A 9,562-nucleotide genomic window follows, 5' to 3' on the forward strand; every position below is an offset into this window, starting at 1 on the left:
AATTTGCCAGATGTAATCTGGCTGGGATGGAGTTGAATCTGCATTGTGTGAATAATAGGACTGTCAGTGTTGTTTTTTTGTGGTGCTGAGGATCAGGCCCAGAGCCCGGAGCAAGCTAATAGGGTCCTCTAACCATTGAGCCACATTCCCGGCTACTAAGTTTTAGGAATAATTTAGGAAGTTGTGGTGAACGGCTGACCTTCTCCCTAATCAGACCAACTTGTATGTTTTCATGCAAAACAATTTAAAGCCCTACAAATAGTTTCCTCAGCTCCAATCCATTTTCCTGCGGTGGGGTGTAGTTAAATATATTGTATTTCTAGTTCAGTGACGTATGAGCAACTCTGACTTCGGTTGAGCATGCCTGTGTCCCACCATAGCCTTTGTGTAAGACACAGCAAGCGCCCGGAGTCCTTGCTTCTGGGAGGCTCTTCCTTCCACACAGGCACTTGGAGGGTCTCAGCTGGGCAGCTGGTGGTCAGAGACAGGACGGTTTCCAGAGGCCTGAGCATCGTGCAGCCATTTCTGGTCCTCGGGCTGGAGTGAGCAGGTCAGAGGGTCACTGCCTCGAGCTGCCAGAGACACAGACACTGGTGGAGCTGAGAATTTGTAAATTGTGCTTTTCCAACATGCACATTTTAGCCACACCAAGTAGGTGCACTAAAGCTCCTGCCTATATTTAAAATTGTGCTTACTGCCCAGTTGGTCCTTACAGTACCGTGGCTCTGTAACAGCAGAAGTTAGAGGTGATCATAGCACTGTGTGCAAGGGTAAGAAACCCTAGAAAAGGCTGTACTCCGTGTAACAGATTATGATGATTCAATGATGAAGTGTGTCTGACCCTAGAATAAAGTTTCTGAAGTAAATTTACAGTCAAACAGCCAATCATTTAGAGGAGGGGAACGTGGAATAAATTCAGTCTGTGGTATTCAGGGCCTCAAAAAATACTTTTTCTGCAGATAGTTGAAGAAAATTTAGGGAGCTTTTAGTACCTTTAACCATCTGACCAAAAACAGCAGCTGATAAATGTAGCATGGGAACCAACATGGTCACTTTGAGGTTTTCCACAATTTACAGAGATTGGGGATTCTTCCCTATTAAGACTAAAAACTGGTTCAGGATTAGGCCAGAATCACGTTTGACAGCAAGATGAAGCAGGTGCAACGCTTCTAGACAGAGTGGCGAGGTTGTGTCATTCGCACTGCACTTATGTGGTCCGGGGACTCATCCAAATGCTGGGTGTTCGTGGTTCCGTGTACTGTGGTGGACCGAGGCACCTCCAGGTGACACTGCCTTAGTTGGAAAAGTCAGTGTGACCGAGTTCTGTGTATCACCCTGATGCTGTAAGGGAATGGGCTGACCCCACCTATTTGTGACCCAGGAAGTTAAACAAGGGGTCTCCCTTTCAGTTGGGCCAATGGGGTAGTGTTGAGACTGTTTGAATTCTGTTCTATTCTTCAGCCCGTGGGGGCTCTGCTCTGGTGAAGCTAGAATAGCACATTAGACCTTCCTTACAATAATCACTAATGCTAGGCAAATGTAAACCACTTTCCCCAGAAGCAGGCAGCGGCTGGTGGGGACGGGACCCTGAGGAAGCCACAGCAGTGCGGCGAGATCTTCGTAGGAGCAGCTTTCCCTGGTGGGCTCCGCTCTGCCGCCACTGTGGCCCCAGTGAAGGGCTGCAGACCAGTGTGAAGGCCACTTTGGGAAAGCGACCCCAGCAAGGCCTGCTGAGCTCAGGAGAGCAGGGCGGTTCTGTGCCGGGTAAGTGCACGAAGAACAGCTCGGGCCTCTGCAGACGGAAGTCACGTAGCCAGGTTCTCTGCCCTGTTCTCCCTCACAGCCTGGTGGCTGTCGTCAGGAGTTGTACGTCCCCCAGGGCCCACTGTATGGAGGCTCCATCCAGCTTGGCTGCAGGGCACCGCTGAGGGGGGTGGTGGCCCTGGCGAGGTGCTGAGGCCACAGGGAGGCTGCCCCTGGGAGGGCGAGGGCCAGCCTTGCTGGTGGCTGAGGGCAACCTAGCTTCTGCACTAGCCCTGCAGCTCTCACCCGGAGGCCAGGCCAGTTCGGTCACCCAGACCTCTGAGCCTGAGCTGAGGAGACCTTGGTTGGCATCAGTCAGCTGCCTCGGGCAGTCCACTGCGTCAGAAAGCCAGCCAGGAAGATGTTAGCACAACCAAGCGTCACTAGACACAGGAAGAAACAGAAAACAGTGGTGAAGGGGTGTGGGAGTGCTCGAGGGAGGAGGGTGAAAAGGAACAAATTCATAAATTTGGTAGAAACAAATTCATAAAATGCTCAGAAGACAAGCACCAGATGGTTGTCATGTAATAAACTCGATATATTCGTGTATTAGCCATGTATGTAAGAATCACCTTGCTGGCAATATGATATGAGCACCTTAAAGTCTATAACAAGCTGTAGGTTTTAAAAAAGATTTTTGTGGGCTGGGGATTTAGCTCAGTGGTTTTACCGACTGCTGCACAAGAGCAAGGACCCAAGTTCGATCCCCAGTACCAAAAAAAATATATTTTTTGGTTATATTTCTGGCATCTAATAGAATAAAAAGGATTCTGATGGCATTTTCTTTACTGAAAGAACTGCTTATTCAGACTTGAGTAAAATTTGGCAGGCATCATTTTTCAACATAAAAACCCTGACGTACACAACGTAAAGCAGGAGGTTGTCCAGTCCTTTGAAAGAGTAGTAATTTCCCCTGAATAAGAGTTAATGTAAACTGGGCACAGTGGCGCACGCCTGTAATCCCAGCACTCTAGGAGGATGAGGCGGAGGATCGAAAGTTTGAACTCCACCTGGGAAACTCAGCAAGACCCCGTCTCAAAATGTAAACAATACAGGCGTGGGGGCGGGGGGATGTAGCTCAGTGTGAAGGCCCTGCCAGGTGTGCTGTTAGTGTAGTACACCATTGGATATTTCCCATAACGGCAAAGAATATGGCCTTTAGCCCTCAGAGTGGGTTATTTCCGGTACGCTTGCTTACTCAGCTGGAGTTTTAAGTCTGTACTTCCGCCCCTGACGGCTGAGCCAGCGCTGACCGGCCTGGCTGAGTTTGGACTGGGCTTCGTTTCTGGTCCCAGTGTCCTTTATGCTCAGTGAAGTTTGGCTGCACCTGAGGTGTTTAAATAGCAATTTCCTTCTACTCCGTGGGAGGTGTGACCACCAGTGAACCCAAATCAGAGCATCTCTAAGTGGGGGTGCAAGAGGTGAAGATGCAAGCTTCGTTTGAAATTTCATTTTGCAGGGCCAGCTTGAAGAAAGCATTGTGTCCATGGACTCTCAGGACTGCAGTGAATACACAACCACTCAGCGCGGGATGAAACCCAGGCCCTGCTGCACCACAGCCCTAAAGACTATTCAGTGTTTACAAGTACTAAACCATTTCCTTCTTCTGCAGACCGAGGGAGCGGAGTTTATCAGCTCTCCACCGGAGCAGCCTTGAATGTGTAATCCCCAGCAGAGGCCGGAGGAGAGGCTGCCTCTGCCCCTGCCACTGCCTGAGACATCCCACGGGAGGGGAGATTCGCACGTCCCCTGCGGTCCGGTCCGAAGGAGCCCACACCCCTCCTGCCTCTGCCGCCCCACCTGGCTCCGCCCACGCACAGGGTCCCCACCCCTCGGGGCAGGCATAGTGAGGGAGGAGTGCTTTCGCCAGCTGTAGAATGGTTTTCAAACCAACGCCTTACACATGTTTTTGGAACAAAGTAGGATATACAGAAACAGTACCCATTCGCCATTGTGGTGCTTCCTTCTCCTGAGCATTTTAAGACCCAGCCACCATGAAATGCTTCTTTCTTTTCCTCTCTCCCGCCCTCTTCCCCTGCATCCAGCACCCCGCCCAGGGAATCAGCGTCCTTTGTAGTTATCGTGCCTCTGCTTTGAGCCTGGCCAAGTATTTCTCGCCACAGAGAGTTTTCAATGTATTCATTCCAGCCCTTGGGCTCAGTACGAAGCCAAATCTTTGAGCTCTGTTCAACCAAACTACAACTTAGGTCAAGCTCCTGGGGATCATCTGGAGCTCAGCTCTCATCGCCCTCTGCACAAAGATCGCTGCCTCCATCCTGGGTCCTCCGCTTCGGAACAGTTCCCTCAGCAAGGGCTGAGGGCTCACTGCAGCAGCTGACCGCGCCCAAGCTCGGGCTGCTGTGCCCTCCAGAGGTCGGGTGGTGCAGAACCGGCGGCCTGACATGGCCTTGGGGGTGGAAAGGAAGCAGGTGTGTGTGCGTGAGTGTGCGTGTGCAGCACGCCAGAGAGCAAGCCAGCCTGGGGGTGAGGAAGAGTGTGTGACTATAGTAGGGAGGAGGAGAAGAAGGTAAAGGGGAAAAGCGAAACAAGAAATGTGCACAGGGAATGCATGACAACGTAAAGAGCCTTTAGGAACAGCCTGCCCTCTTAGCGATGTTGCAGGCTCTTTCCTGGCTTCTTTCTACACAGCAACAGCGAGTGCCTGAAAAACGAAGTCTGCTGTCTGTGGGCACCGCAAAGGGAGGGCCTCTGCGGAGAACTCTTCTGGAGGTCCACCTGCGTGTGAATCCCGGCAGGCACCGTGTCTTCCGGGGTGTGTGCGTACCTAACGCGGCCGGCGGGCACAGGGTGCGCGTCGCGTGGCGGAGCCTGCGCTTAGTTTGCATGAAGCCCTAGTTCATCCCCAGTGGAAAGAGAGGCCGGCTGGACATGAACGCCCACGCGGAAGCATGGAGGACAGCAGAATGCCTTTTACCCCCTCCTTTTTAACATGACAGGAAGTTGCAGCCTTTGGGGCTTTTCCCCTGGCCACATCAACTCTTGCTTTCGGCGGCTCAGAGCCCAGCTCCCTCCACCCACGTGGCCTCCTGCGTCTCCCCGTGGCCCGTCCAGTCCCCTGGTCCTGGCAGGCCGCTGTGGTCCGAAAGGCGCAGGCAGGCCGTCACACGGGCACTGTGAGAGGCGGGACACGCCCGGGAGCCCAGGCACCAAGGAGCGCGGCCAGCGGGCGTCACCCCGGCGCGTGGCCCAGTGTCACCGCGGCGGCCAGCCCTCTGTGCAGGGCTGTGGTGCCGCCAGGGGTCAGGCTTGGCCAGGGGTGATTACCAATACCGAGGCTCGCGCGCCTGCAGACGGGGCGCCCCAGCCCCAGCCCCTGCCCCTGCCTCTGGCTTTGGGAAGTGAGCAGCTCCCGCCATGGCGCCTCGCCAGCTGCCCGAAGTAAATCCTTCCTCTGTCTGCTCTCTCAGGTTTCCTGCCCCGGAAGGGGAGGGAAAGCAGAGCACGCAGCGCGGCTGCAAGAGAGAAACCGCTACAGCAGCCCCCGGAGCTCTGCAACCAGACTCCGCTTCCGGAGTCGGCGGGCGGTGAACAGCCCGGTCCGCCATGAGTCGTTTTCGCCCTGACCACAGCATAAACCCTACTTTTTTGCCATACTGGGTATTAAGCCTAGGGCCTGCGGAATGAGACACACTCGCAACCCCCCGCACCCCTAAGTTCTCCTTTAGATTTTGAGACAAGTTCTTTCGAAGTTGCTAAGTTGCCCGCGCTGGCTTGAACTTGTGACCCTCCTGCCTCGGCCTTCCGAGGGCTGGGACCGCAGGTGTGCGCCACCAGGCCCGGCTAAGCGCCCTCCTCTGACCGGACTGCAGGGAGCCGCGGTCGGGGTGCTCAGACCCACACCTGCCCATAACCCCCCTAACCTGCTGTGGGCAGCCCCGCAGTCGCGCACTCCTCGTGCACCTCAGGTCCTTTCTGAGCAGGACTGGGCCTGGGGTCTGCGAAGGCCGGGAGGGCTCAGGCCGCGTGGGGAAGTGGGCTGCACAGGCGCCTGCGTGCGTGCTGCGCGCCTGTGAGTGCCGCCTGCGTGCGTGCTGCGTGTCGCCCTATTCCTCGGCCTTTACCCTTCGCGTTAGTTTTCCGGGCGGCCCTGACGGCGCTGCGGCCTGGATGGCAGGGACGCATCTTCCCGGTCAGGAGGCCGGCAGCCTGCGCGCCCCTCCGAGGCAGAGCTGTGTAACAGCCACTGCCCTGGGGAGGCCGCATGGCGGCCCTGGAGGACGGGACCCTCGGCAGTCGCGGGCCAGCTGAGAGCAGGGCCGGAGGCTCAGATCGGCGAGGGAGCGTGTCCTTCACGCCTGCCGGAAAGGGTACGGTGAAAACAGCAGATGCTGCCAAGTATGTGGGAAACGAGGCTGCCCTGTCTTGCTCCTCAGGTGAAGTCGGGGCCACTTGGGGAAGCAGTTTGTTAGGAAACTAACCGTGCAGTTACTGCACAGCTCTGCAGCGGGCATTTGCTCCGGCAGGTCCAGGCCGTGCGGAGTAGTGTAAGCCGCCGTTTTTGGTCTGTTACCTTCACCGATGTTGTTGTTGCTGTTGTGAGGATTGAATCCAGGGACTTCACATCGAGCTACATCCCTGGCCCTTTATTTTGCGGTCAGGGTCTCATTGAATCACTAAGTCGGCAGGCTGGGCTTATCTGTGATCTTCCCGCCTCAGCCTGGGTATTCTGTGTGCTGGGATTCTGTGCGTGCACCACCACATGCATGGTTTAATAGAACCTTCCTCCATGTTGGCGTCGTTTTTATCAAAACCAAATGAAGAAGCGAGGACTCCTCACGATGCCCTCGCAGTGCTGTCATCGGGCATGTGGTGGATGAGACGATGAAGTGACCCGAGGGCTGTCAGCCTCTGGAGTGATTGGAGGGTTCCTTTTTCAACAGGAAACACTTGGCCGAGCCCGAGGTTTCAAAGCTAGTATGCTTTGCCCTTGGTTTTGTGTGTTTCTTGGAGGCAAACGCTCGCATGGCTTTTGTGTTCCACGGCAGAGGCACGTGTGTGCAGAGACACGCGTAGGGGCAGGTGTTCCGTGGTACACGTGGGAGGGTGGCGATCCTAGTGTCCCAGCTGTGTGGCCTCCCGTGGTCAGCACTGGCCGGGTAGAGGATGCCCTGGAGGTCAGGCTGGACAGGACTTGGGCTTCGCCGGGCCTGACCTGTGCTGGCCATTGGCCATGTGAGGACAGGAAGGGTTCAAGCAGCCTGAGCCCAGGGCAGTCTCAGTCCCCCCACCAACCGCAAATGTCTAATCGCAGCCCAGGGCGCCCGCCCGAGGCGGCTTCGGGGCGAGCTTCTCTCCTGAGCCCCGAGTCAGTGTCCTGTCCTCTCTCGGTGCTGCCAGCCTCGTGCGCTGGTGGTGGGGCTGCCCGGACCCTCGGTGCGAACCAAAGCGGTGACACCGAGCTGAGCCCCGGTGCGTGTTCTCGCCAGCCAGGACCTTGCAGCAGAACAATAAAGGCCGCTGGGCCTCCCAGCTCGGGGTGAGCATTCGCCTCGCCTCAGCTGTGCCTGGCACTGCAGAGAACGAAAGCCACACCGAGCCTGCCGGAGCCGTGACCGCCAGGTGTCAGCAGTCTTATCTCCTGCTTTTCTAACGTGTGGGGAGGGAATGGGAAATGCCAGGCTTGTAGCCTCTCTTACTGAACAACGTAACCTCGAGAAATTAATGAAGTAAAGCTGATTTTTTCAAGATGAAGTGGAAGATAAGTTGGATATTTAGAGTTGAAAATAAGAGTAATTGAATCTCAAAATTAGGTTTTCAAATGCTTGAAAATTAGCCTTATTTGGTGAAAAAAAAGTGTGTTTGAGCCCCCTTGTGTTCGTCATAGCTCACTGCAGTCTTTCTTAGAAGATCAGCCTCCGGGTTGCAGCTGAGGCCTGCACAGGACCCTGAAGCGAACCTCAGAGGACTGGGAAATGTGCAAAGAACCAGACTGGTGGCTTCCCAGCTCTTCTGTTTGACCCATTCCAGACTTGTAGTGAAAGAAGCTGGGAACCCAGAACGCAGGCCCAAACCAAACTGAAACAAGCAAAAACAACCCAACCCAAAGACCTAACCAAACGAAGCAAGCCCGAAAGGCTGCTCTCTGGTGAAGGCCTAAGAGGCAGCAGCTAGGAAGGCAGAAAGTGAGTGAATAACTGTGCCACAGAAGATCACAGAGGAAACTGCAGCCACATGCACCCTGCGCCCAGAAAGCCACCTGGAAACCTGGCCTCCCACTGTCCCCAGCAGGGTGCTGGCCTCCTGTCCAGCCACCTCCCTTGGCTGCCTCAGCGGAGTCCAGGGTGGACAGCTCATCCTGTGCAACATCTGTGTAGCCAGATCCTAACCCTAACCCTGACCCTAGCCCGTGGGCTGGCTCCCGAGGAGACTCATTGGAGTCCGGACCTCATACTGGCTGCTCCTTCCCCTTTGTCATTGGAGGCCATCGAGGAGAAGTGAGGAGACTCCTCTGTGCAAGATACCGAGAGAGCCTTCCATGAGAGCCTTCCGGAATGATTCAGCCAGGATGCACATGGCGGGACTCCTGGATGCTCCAGAAACCCGGATAAAAGCTGAAAGCAGGGAGGGAGAAAAGGCATGTCAGCCTCCAAGGTTCCTGATTGCTGCGTTTCCTTATTCTGGGCCTGGGCTGAGGCCAGGGTGAGCAGTGGTGGAGGAAGCTGCTCACTCACTGGAGGACTGCGGTCCCACGCCCCTCAAGGCCGCACCCAAGGGCAAACTTCCTCCTGCCAGGCCCCACTGCTAGAGGCTGCAGCACTTCCCAACAGCATCACGGTGGGGACGGAACCTGGAACACATGGGCCTTGGGGACACTGCACACACCTGGGATGAGACCTCAGAGACTGGCACCCGAACCGCCTCACTTTGTAAAGAGCAGAGAAGCACACGCTTTCCGAACTGGAACAAACCCAAGATGAAGAACAATGATTAAAAATGTGAGTTGCCCTCCCCATGATTAACTACTGGTAGATAGAACTGGCACCTGTATAAGAATCTTACATTAACCATTTTTCATATTTTTTACATTGAAATTTAGAATGCTGAGTCGCTGTGCTGTTTGTTACCTTCTGTTGGAGATTTGTGGGAGTGAATCTGGACAGAAACCTTGGAGCAGATGAAAGAGCTAAGTCCAAATTTGAGGCAGAAAGTAAAGCAAGAAACTAAAGATGCTTCCAAGAGCAAAACAGGCATTAGAGTCCAAAATCACAGCTTCAGAACCCATATATTTGGAGTAATCAGACTTAGCTGAAGCTGTTACAAAGGTCGCTCCAAACCTGGTCGTGTCCTGTCATCTGCCAGTGAGACCACGGAGCCTCGGACTCTGGGTGACAGTAAGCACCAACTTCCGTTTGCCCAAAGCCGGGAACCGTAACAGCTTCAGGTGTGGGAACAACATAGTATTGGCGAACTGTGTGCCTTGTGGGGAATTCCATCAAATCTGTGTGCTGTGTGTGCACATTTCTGTACATTGGCCTTTCTCTCAAATGAGGTGATCTTTTCCTTGCAGGAGAATCTGAGTTTCTAGGATTTTAAAATTTTAACCAAATGAGTTTTTGTGAACCCAGGACTAGATTGCAGCCTACAGAGGTCCTTGTATGCCATGAAAATACTAAAAATACTTAGTGGACAATATCCTAGAATTCCACATCCAGTGCTGCAGTCAGATTTGACATGCTGAATCCAGAAAGGGGGCATTATTGGCTTTCCATGAAATTGCTCAACACTCATGATTCCTAGG

This window comes from Heterocephalus glaber, unplaced genomic scaffold (assembly GCF_053883595.1).
Source record: "Heterocephalus glaber isolate CG9 unplaced genomic scaffold, H.glaber_assembly_v1.0 deba00001737, whole genome shotgun sequence".
NCBI classification, from domain to species: Eukaryota; Metazoa; Chordata; class Mammalia; order Rodentia; family Bathyergidae; genus Heterocephalus; species Heterocephalus glaber.